This window comes from Coturnix japonica, chromosome 8, assembly GCF_054131305.1.
Source record: "Coturnix japonica strain WE chromosome 8, WE-NBRP24, whole genome shotgun sequence".
Classification (NCBI taxonomy): Eukaryota; Metazoa; Chordata; class Aves; order Galliformes; family Phasianidae; genus Coturnix; species Coturnix japonica.
Window position 1 is genome coordinate 13754913 of NC_140670.1, and position 23164 is coordinate 13778076.

Below are 23164 nucleotides of genomic sequence, written 5' to 3' on the forward strand. Positions count from 1 at the left end.
ACAAAAGTTTGAATTTAAAAACAGAAACCACGACAATAGATATTACTCCCCTAACTGATGCCTCACCTATGAACTATATCCCTTCTGTATTTCATTTCTGCTCTCAGCTTTTCAGTACCTCAGTTTGTTCAGTATACAGAACGATTGGTGCAATAATAATTTCCACTAACTTGTAGGTTTGGTCTGAAAGCTTAATCCATCATTTTAAAGAAGCTCTTGGAAAACTTCAAATGAGAAGCGCTTCATTAAATCTAAAGAGCATTTGTTCTATGTATGTCTCTCACATCTTGGTCCCACCCTTATGCTCTTCATAACTTCCACTCAAAAATTATATGAATTTTAGATACACAGTCCTCTCCACTGAACCTACCATTGTTTGGTATCTATCAACAGAAAGTGTTGTCTAAAACTAATTTAAAGAAATAATTTTTTTTGCACACTGTGTAGTTGAACACATCCTAAGTGACATATAAAGTATATCATACTGACTTCCACTCAGAATACACACAGGGATATATTTTGCTGCAAATTAAAGGCCAAGGTTAGTCTCCCTTGTTTAATTAGTTGTATATGTGTGAAAATACTAAGTTCAAAAAAAACTGGAATTCTAATTGCTGTCATACTGCAATGCCCAAAAAGTTTTCATCTGCTTTTTCCATTGTCATATTATTCAGAAACTAGTAATAAGTTTGTGTTTGTTTTTGTTTTAAATGAAACATGATACAATAGATATAATATCTGCTTATTTCATGGAAATTATATATCTAGAGACAGAAAAAGATTGCTAATACAGTATCTCAACTGTATAGAAAATGACTGAAATTTTACATGCAATGCTACATGTAATTCATAATGTCACCCCTGAAGACACGATAAATTTGCTTAAAACCCAGGAAGGGGGGAAGTTGAGGGGGGGGTGCTCTATTGAACTAATTTGGAAAAATTCCAAAGTTCAGAGTGAGAATTTTTTGTGAGTACAATATAAGATACCATAAGATTTTCTAATTTTTTTCATTTTTTTAGAACTTTCTGCATGTTAAGTAACAGACAAAAGTTTTGATTAACACACTAATTTTTGATTAAAAGAGACAAGTAACAAAACCTAGAATAAAATCTACAGGCTAGTATTTTAGAAATGACAGCAAGAAGGCACTGCACTGTTAATGTAGTAAATGTGCATCCACAATACAATGTAAGCAATGTATAGGGGCATAAGGAAATTTGTTTACCACACTGACAAAATAGGGCTCCATTTTGTTCCACATCTGTCCGGAGCATCAACTTCTGACAACTGGCAGTTACTCTGTCCTTTGCAAGTGACTGGATGGAGAACAAGGGTCCTATGGATTACAACCCAAAGCAGGCCTCCTGCTTCTCAGTGATCTCATTCTACGGTATACTTGTATTATTTCATTGTAAATCTGTTTTATGTAGCTTTGAAAGGTTCTACACTGTTCCATCACCAACAGACACAGGTATTAGAAGGTATTACACACTTACTCAGGGTGAAGTCATGCAAAGTTGTACTCTTTCTCATTAAGGGTGCATAGTACTTTTTGAGGAAAGTACAATTGCTTAACAGGTTCAGGTATACTGCAGAATGGAGCCTGTTGTACTCAACCTTAAGAGTTTAATGTACATAAACAGAACTACCACACTCCTTTGCTTAGGGTGAAGTTACTATAGATCAGACAGAAGAAAACAGAAAGCAAGTGTGAAGCCGCTTTGAGTACCAACCAAAGACAAAAAACTTTGCTAAGCTCGGTATTGCACTGTTCCTGCTCAAATATCTTCACTAAGTAAAGCTCCAACAGGTAGATGAGTCAAGGGTTCTGCATCAATAAGGCACTACAAGGTAAGATAAATCTAAATGTTTCGGTTAACATTCATTAATAATTAGATTTAAGTGATTTTCTTCTGAGCTGTAGAAAATAGCAAGTACCTAACACTCATTTTGATAGTCATGGCAACGCTGGGTGATATTGTCATTTTATAGAAAGCACAAGCTGCATCAATAAATAGTGGTTACTGTCAGACAACCTATATTCTGACACTTGCTGTTCATCATAGTTTTATTTTTACATTCTAAGAGAAACAAAGTTACAGTCTATATTTGGTGGTAGTTTGATAACACTGATGGAAAAATGTGCCATTCAATTAGCAGTTAGACAAGTATCTGTCATAGATAATAACTTCTTATGTCAGGGAATCTGCATACTGATCAATGTGAAGCCATGTGCAATTGCTTATACCAATCATAAATCACATTCTATTTATTGGCATTCCAAACCCTTGCCATAATTAAAAGCTATAGAAAGAGTCACAATATAATGCTGTGCATGTCCACAACTCCTCCTATTTTCAGGTTCTTTCTGTATTCCATTGCTTTCAGGATGTGTGGATAGTGTGTTTTAAATTATTTTTTTATTATTATTAAATTACACATGCAGCTTACACCTGATAAATCCTTGTGCTAGAGGAAAAATGGGAATTTCCCATGCTCGGATTTGATTCCTGTGTGCAAATGCAGGCTTGCCTACATGCTGCTCATAATCTGATTTATGCACCAATTTATTTTATACATTAGGCACACTGTATGCAGTCTGACTGATGCATAAAAATTTCATGCAAAAAAGGACTTGCTTGCACACAACTGCTTTTCAGTTATTATTACCTCTTCTGGGTAGCATCGTAAGAGTAGGCAGGACAAATGACTTGATACAGTGCACACATTTTGCCCACTACACAAACATTTTGATCAGTATCTATTTCACTTCCCTCTCACCAGACTCTTGAATAGCTGAACAGCTTTATCTTTAAAGAGATCAGATTCTAAGTTTTGTAAAGCTCTCTGCAGTGGCAAACCCCCAGTAGTCCCCCGCACAAATTTTCATACATACATACTGAAGGCAAGTGGTTATTCAGCAAAATACCTCAAAAAATTAACAAAAGGTAGTAGTAATGTTGCTAATTTTCTGATCATCTTCACACATACACGCTTCCTGCATTATTATCAATCGCACTGAAGATATGATTTTGCATGACTTTTATTTAGGAAGAAAACAGAAAGAAATGCATCTTTCTATATTTTCCATTTATTAGAAGTCTCCTTTCATCCAAGAAATATGAGACCTGAAATAAATTGTACCATCCTGCTTTTTTTTTTTTTTATTCAAATCCTTGCCAGTGCTAGGCAGTATGCTAATGAAAACAGGTTGATAAATGACTCCCTGATATTTTCCAGACATTTTTCTCTCAGAAGTGCTCTAAACTGATGTAGCTCAAAGAGAATAAGGCGCATTAAGTCATTATATCAATTTTTGTTACCCAGATACTTCAGTCCCAGTTAAGAGCTGACAGCCAATATAAAACAAGGCAAGGGCATCATACGACTCCATCGATCAAACCTTGTCGTAGATAGATTGCCTATTACACAAATAGAACCAGCAGATTCAGTTTGTAGTTTTATGCTCTCCAATTAAAGGATAACAGGGTACTTTCCCATAAATCTGCTAATTGCAACTGAATTAATTTAACAAATTTCGCCAAGCACAGAAAAAAGTGATTGGTTAAGCTAATATAAACTAGCACAGGTTGTCAGAAAGCGAGCTCCATAACAGGCTTTTGCTGTACCTTGACTGGGCAAGGTGTCACAAGCATTTAACTCCATGGTGCTTCTTTGGCAACAGACAGCTGACAACCATAAAACACTGTACAAATAGGAGATAATTTATTTGCTGTATTCCTGCCCCCCACCCCCGAAGCAAGAAATAACTCATTCTTTGCACTTAATTAATGTTTATCTGCAAGCATGCTGCTTTTCTGGATCAGTATTATGCAAGATGAAGCACTAGATCACAAAAAGTGCTCCCACATGGGCACTCAGCTAACAATGGCAGTGATCTCCAAAAAACAGAAAATCAGCCTATAGCAACACTGAGAAGAGCACTTGTGGTGATGATTAAACTGCAGAGTAATGCAGCATACCATGCTTTGGATATTATTCTAACGAGTTTAGATATTCATATGGAAACAGCCAGACTGACAAAGCAGTAGATAATATACAGTAGATCTGTAGAGAAAGAGTAATCACAAGAGATCTCTGTAACTTACAGAAGTAAATCATGGTTCTAATCACCCTTACATTCATACATTACCGTGATTAAAAGCTGTATTTCTACACCCCCACGCCTCCCTCAAAATAAAATAAAATAAAATAAAAATTTCCTAATCAATTTAAGGAAAGTTATATACAAGCCCCAGAGATATGATGTGAGTAATGCTTTTTCATAGGCACAGAAAAATGATCTTGGTGGCTGGCAAGTTTTGCACTAAAGCAGCACATGGTTCTATGTACCATTACAAATGAACTACAAAACAACAGTTATTATTGTAATAAACACACAATAGAGATAATCACTATTTGTCATACTGGAATTTAAGACAGTCGGTACTACTGTTACTATGAAAGGCATGTGAAATGCAAGTTGGATACAACAGTGGTAAGATTTCTACACAGTTGGCAGCTGCAATCTAAATGCATAGCCTAAAAGGAATATTTAACTCAGCTTGGTTTAGTCTGTTTTTTTGTGGTTTTTTTTTCCTGTTCAGTTCTTTTTAGTGGTGCCCAAATATTCAGTTTCAATGTGATAATGCAAAAGACAAACAAACAAACAAAATAAAACAAAAAACAAGCAGTCGTCAAAATTCTACACATTGCTAACACAAGACTCAAAGTGCATTAGCCTAATAAATCTTTTCAGCTATGTTATATGCCTCCAGAAGAACTAACAGAACTCAGATAAGACACTGCCCATGCAGTAAAAACACAAACAGGTTCTGTAATTCTGATTGACTAAGCAACATTCATGAAAAATATACAGAATCTTAAGTCTGCAAAACATTTGTGACCATTAAATTGCCTTCCAAAGCAGTGTCCCAGAGAATAAAATCAGCCCAAAGTACAATTTAACTACTGTTTTCTATCAAGTAGTTTAATCTGGATGTCCTTAAAGCCCACTTAAAGTATATACAGATTTACTTCCTGGACAGTCTTGATATCAAGACCAGAATATTCCTTAACCACAGAAAGACATAGCCACTTCTTCTTTAAAGAAGACTTAAAATGCTAGATTTTATGATGGAGAAAGAAATAGATTACTTAAGCAGACAATAATATTCCTTTGAAGCAAGATGTTTTTTTTATGTGACCATGATTACTGTGAAGTACGGTAGCTGGAGGTACATGCACTTTCACAGGCACTTATTTGCCAAGTTCCCGCAATTCATTTTTTCAACTGTTTGGTTAGAATCACACACTATTAGCTTATACAGAAGTACCAATATTATGATATTGCATGCCAATTTCCCTACATCACTGTTTCCCCCCTTGGTCTTCCTCGTCTGCAATGGAATGCGGAGTGTTATTTCAGAAGGCATCTCTGACCTGATGTTTCATAGCAAGCATCAAGGACACCAGTAGCACAGACTGTATTTGATCCTATTTTTGTGATCCACCTTCTCCACTTGAGCAGTTCCTTGTCAGAATTTGCAAATACTGCTACTACGCCCTTCTGTGAGTTAGTCACTATTTGACTGTACAGGATAAGTTTAATTGCAGGCTGTTGAGAATAAAATACCAACAAAACAGAGAAGAGCTGAAGATAAGCTGCCACTTGACAACAAGTATTCTTGAGACAATGAAAGCACAAAAAGGCAGAAGACAAAGTATCAAAAGAACTCTGACAAGTGTACAAAGACAAAAAGAGCAGAACAGCAGTTCTGGAAAAAGAGTTAAGATGTCCAAAACTGTTCAGTCTAGCTTGACACTGAGCTAGTGTGTCACACTGATTCTTGCACAGAATTATTCCTGCAGAGCAGTTGTCTGTGAGGTTTCACCTCTAGCTTTGAATTTGAGAGGGAATGGGGAAAAGCTTCCAACACACACCACTGAAGGTGCAGCTACCCTAGAATTATTATAAAATTAACTTCAATTTAAACAAGTTAAATCGAGGAAACAACCTATACTCCACCACTCCCCATTCCCCCACCCACCCACCCACCCCCCCCCCCAAAAAAAAAAAAAAGATATTTCAGAGTCTGTAAGAAAGCAAAGATTTTGATCTGAAAACTGAAATCAAGACATACAACTGAAGAAGAATGAAAAGATAGCTGTGAGAACTGCTACCTAAAACAGTTGTAAAGACATACTACATACAACCCAGGAACAGCCCGAGACATCACAACCTCAGAAAGAGATCTAGTGGAAAATACAAGTATCCCATATCTTTGGGATAAAGGACATGATATCTAAGATTAGTGTATTGAATGCAAGCAACAGAGTAGGTCAGCAACAGGAAAGACCCATTAAGAAACTCTTCCCACCTTTTGATTTCCAAAAATAGCAACTCTTTTTTTCACAGTTCCTTTTCTGCCAACTACCTATATTTTTTTCTCCTTTATTCATTTAAGCAGAATTTAGTCACGAATATTCCTATTTATTTATGTAGACATAAGAGAAACAATCTTCAGGAGATTCCCATCCAGGGAATTCCAATCCCAGCTTGTGGTATCACCCAGTTACATTCACACTCTCAATTGCTAAGAAGGCTTTGCCAGCATGCTCAAACAGAGAGCAAGTGTCTGGAGAGTAAACCCAGGATTTGTCTTAACACCTTTGGATGTCAGGACAAAAGAAATCACTTGCGTCACGAAAGTCTAAGGGACTCTCCCATTACACAAACCAACTAGCAAACATGAAAGATTTTACATGTATAACAAGAAAAATATATTGACGGTAGAAATGCTTTCATGCAGATTCATCCAGCAAAAGTGTCTAAGGATTTCTTTATATTTATGAGTATCATTATATGTACTGTAATGATCACAGAAACAGGGCTAGTTTTTAGGCCCGACTGGAGAAGCAGATGTTATTTTGGACTCTAGGAGAATATAAAGAATGAAATTTTAAGTGACTGGTGTAACTAGTAGAAAAAGAGATAAACTAATAAAAACATAAGGCAAAAGGATAAAAGTATTTAAAAATACAATAAAACTCTAAATGTGACTGCAAGGGAGATACAAAGAAGTGTAAAGATTTCATGAATAATATTTTAGATATACTTTGGAGATTAAGTACAAATGGCAGTTATCCCATGTGAATGTTTACAAGGTTTCAGACTATTGTTTACTGATTTCAGAACAAAATATCATTAAATAACATTAAATATACATACAAAACATGTATCTAGACTCTGAGCAAAAACTATTTCAGAATAGCAATACATCTTTAAGCATCTTTGCTTAGTAAGCAACTGTAGCTTTAAAAACAAAACAGCTTTTTTGGGACTGCAGGGTATAAAAGACCATTCTTAACAGTTCTTGATTTCATCGTTTTTCAACAATCACAATATGAAAGCCTGGCAGAAAGTCACAAATCTTACTTTAATTCTTTTTCCTTTTCCAAGTAGTAACATTCCTTAAAACATAAGTTTTCAAACTGTATATCCAAACAAGATCTATCTTGAATTGGGACAAACGAACAAGAAAATTCTAACTTTTTTTTTTCAGAACTTCTACATTTTTTAAGAAAGAAATACATTATTGTCCATCTTCTGAGAGGTGGTTTGCTAACACAATTCAGAGACTAAGCAGCATTTTAAGTGACTAGGAATAACCCAATTATCCACAAATGTCTGAATTTCTCTACATATAGTAAAGATCACAGAATCGCAGAATTGTACGGGTTGGAAAGGACCTCTAGAGATCATCGAGTCCAACCCCCCTGCCAAAGCAGGTTCCCTATACCACGATGGTGTTAATTAAAGATGGTATTAATTTCTCCAGATTTTAACTGTCATTCAGATTATGTATCACACTGTGAAATATACAGATTTATAGCACAGTGCTTACCTAAAACTTTATTTTGACTTTGATTGAGATTTGCAAGTATAGTCCTAACAGGAATAAGAGTCCTGGAAATGAAAAGCCTTTACCTTGGAAGATAGCAAGAATTCAGTAAACTTCTTCCACACTTCCTCATCAACATTCTTTATAATTCCACCTCAGAAATAATCATTCAAACAAGAGTTCAGCTCAGTCATTTGGCAGTTATTGTAAAGATTTCTCCAATGTTACCATCACTTTTTAATAGATGCACTCTTCAAAGTTAAAACAAATATTTCATAATGCCTAATAAAAATTCACAGCAGCCTATAACAATCATATGTCAGGCATTTACTAGCATGGATTGAATTTTGATTATGGAGCAAATGCAGAGGGCTAACACCTTTACTCCTACATTTACTTTTTTACCTCTTAATACAAACCTGTAAGGTATCAATGCCCACAACTTCTTTCTCAGAGTTTCAGATGTCTGCTCAAAAAAGGAAACCATCACAAATTCCTTCAAATACCCTGCAGGAGGTTATCCAGTTCTGAGGCCTTCTCATTTGTCCCTATCAAAAAGTTCCAGCAATAGGAATCTAGAGCACAAAACCTCATTCTTCACACAGCAATAAACAATGAAAACAATTTTTGAGAGCCATTATATCATTCAAACATTTTTTCCACTCCATAATGGGTGATCTACTTTTCAAAATCAATTGAATTTTGTTGTGGAAATAAGTGATTTGAATAACCATGTGAGTGGACACTGAGTTCTTCAAGGCACACGGTTCATTCTAATTTGTCCTTTGTTTAGATTTCCAAACATACAAATCTTAACCTTATCCCAGCCAGCTTACAGAAGCTCAAGGAGAGGCCTATGGTTCTCTGAGTCTACAGAGAAGATATTGAGTTTCTAAAGGTAGGCCACACAAATTACCAACATCTGTGTGCCTACAAAAAAAGATGTAGGTTCATTGTGCTTACAGCTACAATACCCTGCACTTTAAAAAGAAAAAACAAAAACAAAACCACTGTATAAGAAGAACTTCTGAAGGGATACAGGTATTACAGTAACCACAAAAAATTATACCCTCATCTCCAAAGAGCAATAGTTTGATTGGCCACAGCAATGTTTTTTGTAATAACTGTTCTATTCAGAGAAGAGTGTTTTACATTTCAAAATTCATTCTGCTACACCTTGAAAGAGTCTAATTCATTCCTATTTTGCTTTCCAGAGAAGAAAACATAAAGTAACAGTTTCTGATGCCCTGGTAGTCCAAATTGGAAGTGACAGAAGACCTATTAGCTTATACAGAGAGAGGAAAACCATTTCTTCCCAATCCATCACCAAACACCTCAAAAGAAGGTGATAAGGTTCCAAAGAACGGATGCTTGGTATCCCTTGGAATGAGAGAAGGTGGGAACTGACAGTATCCTCCCAACTGACAAATGGTGACAGAAATCTTCAGTAAAGTAGTGTAAAAGTACAAAGGAAGCACAATCTGCACAAGGAAAGCTACTGACAGATAGATCCCAGATGTGCTTTATGGTAAAAGCTGTAGCCCTGCAAGGTATGTCCCTGGTGTTTTGCCTCCTCCTTCTGTCACATCTGGAATAAAAAGCCTAAATTGAATCAACTGCCTGCTGTATAAGAATGATATTTATTTCAGCCTTCCATTCTAATAGAATTTTGGTAAACAGAGATGTTCAGGAGGGAGGCACTCCCACACTCTTACACACACCCCTCTGTTCTCAAGTTGCTCACCCAAGAACACAAACAAGCAAAATCACCAGTTTAAGTCCCATAGCTCTGTATTTACAATGTGTTATACAGCCAGAATAATCCACTACATCTTTTTATATTATGACTTTACCAGTGACCTGCTTAGGACAACATGCATAAAGACTGACAAGAGACTGCATGAGTACAGTTTCTGACAGAAAGCAGAGTTCAGCATTTATTCATTGTTAATTTGACTGTACAGTATTACCAAGATTACTATAGCACACAATGTTCTTGTAAGGTTATGAACTGGTTTGCATCCTTTTCCAGTGCTAAAATTTAATACTGTACTAAGTGTGATATATCTCATCCATTATTAATCCCATCCAGTTCTGCAGCAAGTTTCTATAAAACCTGTGTTGAAATACTGCACTCTTAAGGCTCCTGCCAAATCTGTTAGATGTAATATTAATATAGTAACGTTCCAGATAGGTGCACATTTAACCCACACTAAACAATCTGCATGTTCTGCTTGCATATTCCTGCTGAATATTTACTCTATCCCTACAGCCAAGGAAACAGTACTTTAGTGTAGTTTACGATAGTATTACAAATACAGCCCAAGACAAAGTAAAGTTATAGATAAAATCTGAATTGGCCTATTATTGTTTTCAAAAAGAGCTAAATAAGCAATATAATTTTTGTGGACTACAGAAAGTTCCAGCTCAAGAACAAGGAACAATTTCACGCTGGTGTGAAATGCCACAAATTCTAGTATTTACTGACAGTTAGGATCACTGGTTGTAGTAATTCAGCATTCATAATAGCGTGCAATGCCTACCTTCAGTGAAGTAAAGCAGATAAAGGTTTATAGCATAGGACCATCCCTATTTTTTTATAAAGAAAACCTTTTTTCAGATGGAGAGAGAAACCTATTACAAGTGTCCTTTAGTTTCAGCATTGTCTTCACTTTGGAGACCTACTCAAGAAATTATACACCAATAAACATTACTCCCTGCCACATATTAGTAATAATAAAAGAAAATATCTTTAAGCAGAACATAAAGCAATATTCTATTTAAGATACTATTCCCTACAGCAATGCTGAAAACCTTCCTCTGTTCTCTGAGAGGTCAGTAGGAACTTTACCACCAGCCCCAGATAGAACAGATTGAACTCAGTATTTGAAGCAGGCCAGTATCCAATGTAATCACACAAAAGAAATTTTTCACTCAACACTGTTTGTTTTGCTATCCTCAGCAATGAAGTGGTGCATATGCACACATCCCCTGCTTTGGTGGTCCCGTAACAGAAACTATATTGCTTTACTTAAACTTCAGCCCACCTAAGCAGGACAAATTTACAGAAAACACTACACCTTCAAGAAAAGCTAAGAAAATCCTCATTTAAAGGAAAACTGGAAATAAATAAATAAATAATAAGAGGATACTACTTTTCACTCTTCCAAAATTTTCTACAGTTAGTAGGAAATAGTACTTAAAATATATGACACTATTAAATCATTTACTCTCTTACAATTCTGGTGTTTTGTTTTTTGTTTTACTTTCCTCTACTTTGATCTAAGGTAAGGTTGACTCTGAAGTGGCTTGTTCTGAACACTGGTGGGACTTGCGAGAGTAATGCAGCAGTAACAGAAAAGGTTAACACACTGAACACGTCTAATTCATCTTTGATACATTAACAGTAATTTGAAAGTCTCGCTATCATTAGCGCTACATTCAACATACTAAAATGTAAAAATATCATACTACAAAACTTCCACTTCTGACAGCAATTTCAACAGACAATTGTAAGAAACACTTAACTGTGTAATTAAGCTATCTAGATAAATAGCAACAAGTTTTTTCTTTACTTTTATTTCTCCCTCCTCCCCATTCTCTCACTCCTGCCAAAGAAGTCTCTTTTTTTGCAGACATTCCTGGTGTAATACTCTAAAGATACACCACGGTACTTTTAATTGTGCTTTGTATTTATGTGTAGCACAAAATAAGTACAGAGACATCATCGAATAATTTACTTGACAGGAAAAATATTTTTTCCCATTCCCTTCTGTTTGGTCTCTTCCCATTCTTAATTTGCTTGAGCTTTTGAAACTGAAATGCATATGTTCTGAAAAACATTGATCTACAATCAGTCAAAAGATATACTGTATTTTACTATAGGTAGATAGGCGCAGTACTACTGTACCAGCAGTGTTCCACTCAGCAGCTTCTGGTGTGACCTACAAACACCTACACTCTGCTGGAGCCTTAAAAGCTCAGCTGGGAAGTGGCTATCTATTAAAGAAGGATTAATGTATAGATCTTCAACCCCACATCTAACTGAAATAAGAAGTGAAAATGAAGGAAAAACTAGACTATCCAACATGATAGAAGTAATAAAAGGGGAACATAATTCTCATATGTTAACCTTGAATATCTGCTAGCTCAAGATTTTCACATTCTTCATGTATCTCCTTGCTGTTCATTCCTTAATAACCACTCGAAAATCAGCTGCACATTAAAGAAATGCAATATAAATTTGACTGGACTCACTACATCTGAGATATCCTCCAATACAGCATAAAGCTAATTTAGCTGTCACTTACTGTAAGTAAAATGACAAATATCTGTAATATCTGTCAAGATATGAAAGCTTTAAAAAGAGTTATGCAGCTGTCAACATTTTGATGACTTTAACAAGAGGAAAATAAACGAAGATGAGAAAATAGACAGCATGTCTGTTGTGAATCTAGTTGCCAAAGTCTTCTATTACTTATATTAATAAAAATAAAATTACTTCATAAAAATAAGATAAATAACAAAGACTTCTAGAATAAACTGATACAGGTAAACATATTAGTACTGGAAGACAGCTGTAGAAAACACTGCTAAAAATGGAATGTACATCTTTCATAACACAGTAATTATCATATTGTAATATCCAGCATTTCTTTAATTTGGAACTACTATTTAAGCACCAGCACCACAGGAAAGCTTAGAAAGCACAAATGAAGAAACTGGTCTAATATTAGGACTCACATACATAGCTTGTCTGTTCAGTGCATTTGTGACTTAACCATTTTATACCTGGTTTTAGAAGTTTTGCATATAGCATTCTGCGCTAAAGGAAATAAAAGATTTTAACACACACATGCGTGCAATTTATGTGATAATAAAATAGAGATAAAATATTGTAAATGAACAATTCTATATTTCCTATCCAATCCCAGTAAACATGAAAAGCACATTCAACAGCACATTCCTAACAGGTAAATGGTGGTCAAAGTTGTGTCAGACTGCTTGTGCATGTGCTCAGTTTTAACCCATCCCAAGTATAGAGTTTCATAGCTATAAGTCTTTGCCCTTAAAAATATATTAGACTTTAACTATAAGAACTACCTGGAGAAAGGAGTACAGTTTTACCTTCTTCCATCCCTCCCAAGAGATCTCCAGCTACTAAAAACCTTCACATAAACCTTCTGCCACTCTTATTTCTCCAACTTGTTCTCATTTAGACATAAATTAACATATCAAGCTAACATTTCTAGAGTGCAAATTACTATATATAGTATATATAGTATACTAATCATTCTTTGGAATAATGCATTTTTCACAGTAAATAATTCAAGTTCTATGCTGCATCTAGGACTGGGGGAACTTGACCTGAGATAGACGACTTTTAGAAGTATGACAAAACAAATATATCTTACAACATAGAAAATAAATAAATCTTTTTTTTTCCTTTTTCCTCACTAAAAAGAATAACAGATGATGCGAAAAACCTGATGAAAGCAAATATGAACAAAATGTGAATGTTAGAAGAAATGTTTTCCTCACAGGCCTTTTTTATGCTGAACTCTATCTGTATAACCAAGAGTTAAGTCTGTTTTGGGAAGTAGGGATGAAAATCCAATCTTTTGGTAATAATTTTAATAGTGATGGAATCTGACACAGCAGTCAACAAGAGATATCTTATAGCTGCTAAAATAAAAATCTGTACATTTGAAAATAGCATTTTGATTTTGCCCCCGATTTTAGCCCCATTGTATGAGACAGATTTTGCAAGGCAGGAATTTATGGGTGATAGAAATGAGGCAGCCAGCCTGCTTCTCATCAAATTTCAAGGTGAACCACCTGAGTAAGACATAGTTTTTTTCTGAGGTATTAAATCAAAAAATGAGCTCCTACGAGAAACAATAAAGGAGATAATATAAAGGATTCTAGAAAGAAGTGAGAAGAATATGTTATATCCTGTGATAAATACCACTATATTTGTGAAATAGACTTCCTGCAATTGCAGGATAAACCACTTATTTCATTTGAGGGCAATTCAAACCACTCTAGCTTAAGCTGAACATTCACCATATCCACGATTATCTATTTATATTTTTGCAACACCTAATGGGCTTCCTAACTACTGAAACTAAACCTGTACATCACTTCAGTTTCCTCACAAAAAGAGTGCTATAATTAATACTTAGGGTTTTCAGTTAGTGTGCATGTGCATGTTTGGTCAGCAACATCTTAGACACCTGTTGGTTTGGTTAACATCTTTTAAAAACCCATACCATTTGTTTGGAAAAAAATAGAAGTGTATAATATTTGGTTTTTTCAGCATGCATCTGCTTTACTTGGCTCTTTCTCAATTTTCAAGTTGAGAGTCCTCAGATTTTCTTGCAATGCTACCTGAAACATATAAGAGTCTTCTAGAAAAGAAAAACAAACATCCAGGAATAGTCACATCAGATCTTGCACTAAACATGTTCAGGTTGGCTTGAAACTTCAGTGAGGGGCCTAAACAATGAGCAAATGAAGGAACAAAGAAACCATGCAGGTTGCTCTATAGAGCCATTAATGAAAAATCAGGTAAAAATAACTTTGGAGTGGTTCTATGAGGCAACAACCTTGTAATCATCTGTAATCCTCAAACATTTAAAGAAGCACCATGTTTAAAAAAAACAAAACAAAACAAAACACAACATAATGCTGACATTACAACAGAAGTTATGTTTATGTGCTATGCTGATGAAATATACATGACCAGGCCAATAAAACTTTACCCTACTATTAATAAGAAGGCTGTATTCTATCCATAATGTTATGACCATTTGAGAGGTCTTCTAGAAGAAAAGACACACACTGCCATTAGTTTGTCTGGTTTTGGCCAGAAAGAGATTCCCATGAGAGCAGGATTTGTGCCTCTTCTGTTTAAACATGTTTATCCATTCTAAAAGACTGATGTCCACATCACATCATTTGGCTTAAAAACAAAGGAACCAAGCAAAACTGAAATGAACTGTAAAAAGGGCAGGGCAAACCTCTAATGTAGCTACTTAAAATAGCGATAACATTTTACAAACAGATTTAAACATTATTTTTGTCAACAAGGATGATTCCTGTTTCACTTGCATAGACATGTAGTAAAAATGGTGATGAACATAACACTAAAGAGAGACAATTTGAGCTTGAATTTTTTGTTTGCATCTGTCTTGTCAAGAGTAGAAGTTACTTGTCTTGTATTACCAGTAATTTATATTATTTATAGTTTTTTAGATTTATAAATTTAGTAGAGATTTTAAAGCATATAAGTAGCTGAACTATTATATACACCGTTAAAATTATAAAATAATTTGTCCTCCTTATCCCAGCAAACGTGATGAGAAACTGCAGCTGACTTAGCAGATCACATTGGTTACAAGTTTTAATACTGTTCAGAGAAAAAAATAAAAATAAAAGTCATCCTTAAATGTAAATTTATTTTTCTTATTTAGCCTGTCAAGTTCAGCATAAAGAAACGTCTTAGATATCAGAAAATGAAGCCTTCAAACATTGCTACTCCACGTTATCACACTCATCTGATTTTTAAAAACAGGAACAGCTGCATTTACTGATAAGAAAGCAGGAAGATGTATGGTTTTGCACAGATGTTTGTAAAATCATTCTTTGTTAAGCATACGTCTAAGAAATAAGCCACCTTTAATCTTCTCTAATGGTTAAGTCAAATGAAATAAATGACACAGCAAAGAATCTTTAAGACAAACAAATGAAATAAAACAGTACTCACGTCTTATATAAAAAGGAATTTTCTCCAACTTTATAACTTCAATTATCACAAATACTGAGAACTAAATAAAGATCAATGAGACCAAACACCAAGCAAATATTTATTAATACTTCTAGAAAAGTATACTTACATCTGCACTTCAAAGGATAATTATGGGAGAGCTCTTGCAAATCAAAGGTATTTCAAACAACTGAATTATAGATAAAGAAAACATTAATAGCAGTCTTCCCATTAGAGTAAAGCATGCATGATCGTTTCAAAGTTTCATTATTCTTCATTATATAATTTAGCTAAGCAACCATGAGGTTTGGGAAGCTCATCCTAAGAGAATAAAGCGAATGAACGAACTTCTGAAACAAAACTTATTTTCTGTACTTTATTCCATGTATATACTTTATACACCTACATTCTGTATGAAACAACACACATACAGCTTACCCATGCATACCCAAGCGAAGAGTCCAAAGACACTCAACTAGGGCTTAGTTAACTTGAGTTCTATTGCTTCTTAGAATGTGGATCACCATACAAGGATCTTGTGTATTTCTATACATATAATGTTACATATATATTGTATATATAGTTTTATATTTTAAGTTATGATAGACTTTCATGAAGTACTATTAGAAGAACTGCAACTTTATGAAGATTAATCTTTATCTTTATTTTTCATTAAAAAATTACTTGAATTCCCAGGACTGGCTTAGATGGGGGTAAGTTCATCTTCTTGAACTTGGAAGTCAAATATTGCTGTGCCTTTGTATAGATAAAATCCACACCTGTCTCCCAAAGGCAATAAACAGAACTCAGGAAAAGGTCGGGCACCACTCCACAGTGTTCTACCTTGGGGCAAACCCAAGAAGGAAGTTGGGCTGTCAATTTGCAGTACCAGAACCTTATAAAGAAGACCAGGAGGATTATATCTTATTCAGCACTTACAGAATCACTTACAATAGCAAAAGATCTGGCCCATAAACAGAAGCATACTTAATATGGTTGCCTAAAAGATTAGGGTAGCACTTCAAAGTAGAAAATTGCTTCCTAAGAAGCAAAGAACTAGGTTGGCACAGACAAATAGGAAACATTACAAAATCACAAGTACCCCCAATTAAAAAGAATTACCACACCCATTTAATATAGAGTCAGTACTTGGATACCCTGAAGTCATGAAGTCATCTCAGTTACAAAGACTATGCACTTAGCTACATCTCAAGTAATGTATCATTAGAATAACAGAAGGGAAAATCAGAAAGTTTACGGATATACCATGCAAAATATACACAACAAAAGAAATTCCAATTTTTGTATCAGAAGTTTATGTAATTAAATATTTTCATTCACAAAAATCACATTTTAGCAATACTTTAATATGTTCAAAGTTATTCATCTGAAAAGACCAATACTTGCTACAGAGCTGATACTTCAGAATTCCGCATGATTAAATGCAAATTTTGTACAATTTTGCATGCAATTCATTGAAAATGTGTCAGTTCACATTATGAAAAAGCAGTCTCAAAATTGACATGCTTTTATTTAATTTCTATGTGAGTTTGTTTCTGTTCTAGCACTTCTTTTCCTTGAATGAGAGTAGTTGCCTGCTTCAAGCAAGAGATGAAGAAACACCATCAACTAAATGTAGGTGTGCTTCTACTGAAATGGGAGAAAGAGCTGGGTTCATAGTTTATAGAAACAACTTAACAACCTGAAATTAAATGCCTTCTGTTCTCAGGAAGGGCATATCTGTGATGGGGCAATCCAGTATGTACCACATATGTCTGTCACACACTTCTTAAGTACTGACTACACAAAACACAATATGCACTAGTCTTTTTGCTAGGACTCATAACATGGACAGGCTACAGTAATCACTTAAGATCAAGAAAACTTTCCATCTGTTCATCAAACAATTAGACTAAAATTCTACTCTCAGAACAGAGATCATAACGTATAAAGAGCTTTTAAATACTACAATTCCATAGATATATTTATTAGGAAAGACAGCCTAAAGTTAAAAACGCTCTAAAAGTAGAAAGGCTCTGTAAGCCATCATTTCTGTGCTCTTAATCACCTGTTGTTACCATAGGCTTTCAGAAAGAACTAAAACTACTCCTACTGGTGTATTTCTTCAGGACATAGTTCAATATTTTGCATTACCAATATTTATTCTAAAGCAACCTAAATATTTTACACCATTAAGAATAAAATAATAATACATAAAATATTACCAGAGCAGAAAACAAAACAAAAACAAACAAACAAAAAAAACCTAGTTTAATTGGGGGTTTATTTTCTTTACTGGTTCTACTTTCAAATGTAAACATACAGCTGTATGACTAAATGCTCACCAAAACAAAGAGAAGATAAACTACAGAAATAATATGGTAAAGAAATGTAAAAATCTCCAGTGAAATAACCAGCTTAGCATTTGCACCACCACTCTGCCTTCTCCCTCTTTCTTTATGCTTTTTTCCCACTGACTGTCACACAGTCAGCCCTTAATGACATAGTCTCGCTTTACACTGAGGATGATAGGAGGAAAGAGCAGATATTGACAACAGATGATACCAAAAAGTACCTCTGCCTCTTTATCAACGTAAATTTAACTTAAAAGCTCATAGAGGCAGAATTTAGAGCTAGTAATAAGCAAGGTCATTGCAAATGAAGGAATTCCGTAAAGACTACATTGAGCAAAAAGGCAAGTTGAAGCATATAGCAATTTCTCATTAAAATGTTTCTTTAACATTTTAAGTGGCTTGTATTCAGCAAAGAATCTAGCCAAAAAAGAATCTCCTCTTGTAGCAGGAACTTCATGGTTTAACTGAAGTCATTTATACTGCATGCATGTTATAACTGCTTACAGATTTTGCAGAGCCAGCAAAGCACCAATTGTGAATGATTATATTAATTACCTTCTAGATTAATATGTGTGGCCTTTTTAACAGTGTTGTTGGATGGAATAAAACCAAGAACTGATGCCATGGTACACTGCAACTCCATCAGGCTTTTCTCATGAAGCTTATTTGACAAGTTTCAAAGAATCTGCAAACGGGCAGTTAAATGCTAACCACCTACTCCAAGATCGATGATGTTTTTTTGCAAGCAGTGATGGAACATATTTGCTAATTTGATGCACTGAGATCCCTCATTTTATCAAGAACTTAAACAAGCAGAGTTTTCTATGAGACTTTTTATCTGAAATAACAGAGCTCAATGTCCACACACTAAATAATCTTCCTTTTTCCTGCCACTCCCTCCCCATCACTATTCCACTTTTTAATGCAAATAGATTTAGGAGTGAGAATCAGCTGAGCCTATTTGTTTTGCTTAAGAACAGAGGTAGATTACAAAGTATGGTAGAATATCTTCTAAGACTTCAGAATGTATTACTGCAGCGCTTGCACAGTAATTGAACACAAAAATATTGTTCTGTACAACTAGGAACAAAAAGGAAAGTGTCCATTTGGTGTCAGCCATATAGATTAAATGCATACTTTTGTCAATGAAGCACATTTAAACAAATCCAGAGTGCAGAACCATTAATATACTCAACTTATAGCATCACAGTAACTCTAACAAAAATTAGCACTCTACATGGAAGCAGGAAGAGGAGACGACAGGAATGAAAGCGTCTCCACTGCATTTGACTTCAGTGCATGTAGCACAGCAAAAACTGTGTCATTAATTTCCAGCAACAAGGCAGGTTGTACAGCAAATATCTGTGATCATTTCTTCTCCAGTAAAAACAAAAAAAACAAAAACAAACAAAAAAAAAAGAGCTTATCAGACAAAAGTAAGAAAACAAAACTCAAACAAAGCTTTCAGCTTTTTCCTTCTGCTAGAAGGTTATAATTTTTCCACTACAAGATATCAGAAAGTTACACAAAAGTACTATTTTATCAAGAAGAGAATGTTTTCCTAATTCTAGAAGCAGATAATGATTTTAAACAACATGTAGCTTAACTTAAATTGTTGATGTTAAGAGATCTTAAGTGCAAAAAAGTGATTAAATCTTATTTTTTTTCTTAACATTATACTGTTTAATGCTGCTGCAAAATGAGTCCTACCAAGACATCTTTCATCTTTTAAATTAGCTACCATAATATGAGGAGATAAGGATGAGATATATCAAGAACCATGCTGAGATTGCAAACTATAGCAGCACTTTGCTCCAAATATTCCCTATCTTCAAGCTGCCCTTAAAAAAATTATCAATATTTAAATTGATTTTTGAATGAAACAAAATTATTCCGTTACTCTACTGTAATCTTTGAAGGTTAAACCTAAGTTCTTAAGACATCTATGTAGCATTGGACTCTATTCAGACTGCAATTTGACTGAGGAAGGCTTCCAAATGACAAAACTGACACTGCGCTAATGCTATCATCTCCAAGGGTTTAGCTCAGGCACCAAAGTGATGTCAAGGGCACATCAACATCTGACATAATCCACAAAATGATTCAGAGTACATAAATAGGTATAACTGGCTGATTTACAGTTCAGTCCAACATTATGTAAAGGATGGCGCTAATTTGACCACTTCTATTAATGCCATTTTTTAGCTTTATTATTTAACAACATATACTGTTCAATTTTTTTCCTAACAATATGATCTCAAAGAAATGAAATGATAGGATCCTCACAAACATCACCTCAAGAGAACTAGAGTAAGAAACTCAAATGATACAAATCCACACCATAACAGTATCAGGGACTCTGTGGGGAAAAAAATAAATAAATAAATAAAAGGCATTTCTAAATATTGGTCAGTCCTAATCTAGGACTCAGAGGAAAATAGAGGAGAATTTTGTTTCTATTTGAGGGGGCTGGTTTCATTTGCCTATTTCTCAAGAGAATAGTTCCTATATTAAAAGCTGCATATAAACATGATAGTCAAAAATATAATATACATATTATGAACAAGTTAATGTGTGTACTAGCAGAAAGTAAAGAGAGAAAAGTAAGAAAAACTCATCTAGCTGCCTATTAAAATATCACCTTTATCATAATCACAGTCACTTACAAGTCACAAATATTTAGTCACGCTATAATGGGCTTCTTCCCACTCCTAAAGCATTTACTGAATTTAGTGGTGAAAAGCAATCTAAGAATAGAAACATTAGGAAACTTGCCTTCTTACTAACAGAGCATTTTAATTATAGTGAATTAGGAATCCATTTAAAATCAATCTTTATTTCAATGTAAACTACATAATGCTAGCTATAATACAACTGGTTATATTTTAATTAAAAGTTTTTAATCCATTCTGCTTTCTTGTGCTGATATTCAAGCTTTTATACAGGGACTCTGTAAAAGAAAGACTGTTATAAGCATGTCCCAACATGATCATACACAAAAACATTTTTCTCATTCTGTTTTAATCTGCTCTCCTTTTATCCATCCTCTACTACAGATGTTTCACACAGATGGATAAGCAAATGAAACTGACATTGAGGGGCTTTGAATGACATGGGAGACTCATAAACAAACAGGACTTAGATATCCAAAGGCTACTTCTAGCACAGAGACCCAAAACTCTGGAAGAATTTAAACCAAAGTAAGTAGCATAGCTCTGTATTTCTACCCCACCAGCAGACCAAGAAATCCTCCAGAAGTAAGGCTGCAGCTTGAGGGCATGCTGTCTTCAGTGATGACACCAGTTTAAGATGTTACGGTTTTTCCACCATCCTTCCAACATTTTTTTCAGGCCTGCATGCATAGCACACTGCCTGTCAGATATGCTAGGACAGCTGAGGAGGTGACACAGAAGTGGAAACAAGCAGTCAGTGATGATAGAGGGAATATTTTCAATGAATACTGCTGCCAAGAAAATGATATATAAAACATCATCTCCCAGCTTTCTATCTGGGAGTTTTATAAAATCTAGGCTTATGCGCTTCTCTTCAGAGAAGCGACAGGACACACAGTCAATTCAGCTTCCACAGCTAATGCTCCCTTTTTACATCAACCTTAAAATTCAACATAGAAGCAGCTGGTTTATTTAGCTACTAAATTTAGAGGAGATATTTAAGCACTAACAGGAAAACAGTTCTGCTTGCCCTTCCTCAACCAAAGTAAGAATAAAAATACCATATCACTGGTAAAACTAACATTTAGCACAATGTTGAGGAGCACTTTTTCATGTCCACTTATAGAACCTAACAACCAGGGCTCGGCACAATTGGAAGGGTTACTCTGTTTTGTTCCTGTGAGCTCCTTTAGGGCATTCTTTAAATGAATAAATAAATAAATAAATAAAGTGTTCTATTAATCATGTCTCCTTACAAACAAACAGGATACCCATATAGCAACTCACTGCTGCAGCTTTAGGGTAAGTGAAGACCATACAAGAGGCATCATAGCTGGCACCAAGCAGGAGCTGAGAGCAGCCTCCCTGTTACATGGCACTGGCAGAGGTTACGCTGCATCCAAGGCACGTGTGTGCAGCACGGGCTGATGGACTCGCAGTACAGCACAACACAGGCCTGCCCTGCACGCACCAACTGCTGCGTAGATCGCTAACTCCCTGATGTACTGCTGCCTTCAGGATTGGATAGCCCTTCTTGTCCAGTCTGGTGAGCCACTTTTCACCTTCAGGCTCTGTGCAAGCAAGGAAAAGTCATTAGCATGTGCTCCTTCTGACTGAGCTGAATTCAATGCGCCAGCAGCAAAAGTTCCACCATACAATCTAATGCTGCAGTTTAGATTTTGTCAGATGAAACAGAAAATGTTCCTTATTTATGCTTAAACCACTTCGCCACATTCAAGACCCTTCAAGTACTCAAAAACATCAAAAGAGAAAGCACACCAAGACAATAGCCAGACCATGCAGAAAGTCTACATGGAGCTCTTTGCAAAAACTAAAGGAAAAAAAAAATGCATCTCAAATCAAGTAAATATTCTGATGGAAATGGCTACATATGCACTCAACTGAATGTTACGGTTCATCTCATACTCAGTAGATTCAGTTTATGAATAAGTAGATTTTAACATAAAAAGAGACAACTATGCATTTTTCCCACATGTGGAATGGCAAAGCTTTTACCTGAATTAAATATTAATAATTCTTCTGATGTAAATTTTTTTATACCAATTTTTCATCTTTTTCTGTTCCCACTGCGCTTTGTTTGGAAATATTTTTTTTCATAGTGGCAATAAAAATAAACCAACTGTTTATTATGATAGCATAATCATAAGGCTTTTACGAGAGCCTTAACTGTAGTTAAAGCTTCTCTAAGTGAAATCACATCTCCAGTAAGCACAACAGAGATTAGAAAGCATAAATTCTAAATACAGTATTTATGGCAAAAACAACAAAAAAATCCAACAGGAGCAGAGAGAAAACACAAGTCATACCTGCAAATCGTTTCTGTATACAAACATGCAAGCTTACTAACTGAGCAGGCTGGATAGGTTCCCTGTTTTTACAGTACTGATGAAATTTTCATCATGCTGAAGAATTTCAGGGCAGATAAAATTACTTGTGCATAC

The 23164-nt window shown here is 35.0% G+C and overlaps 1 protein-coding gene across 5 annotated transcripts in view; it reads right to left on the bottom strand.

Annotated features, from left to right (window-relative positions):
- LRMDA (leucine rich melanocyte differentiation associated) overlaps nucleotides 1-23164 on the bottom strand; it is a 628583-nt gene that overhangs the window by 474032 nt on the left and 131387 nt on the right. The gene's annotated exons all lie outside the window — the stretch shown is intronic.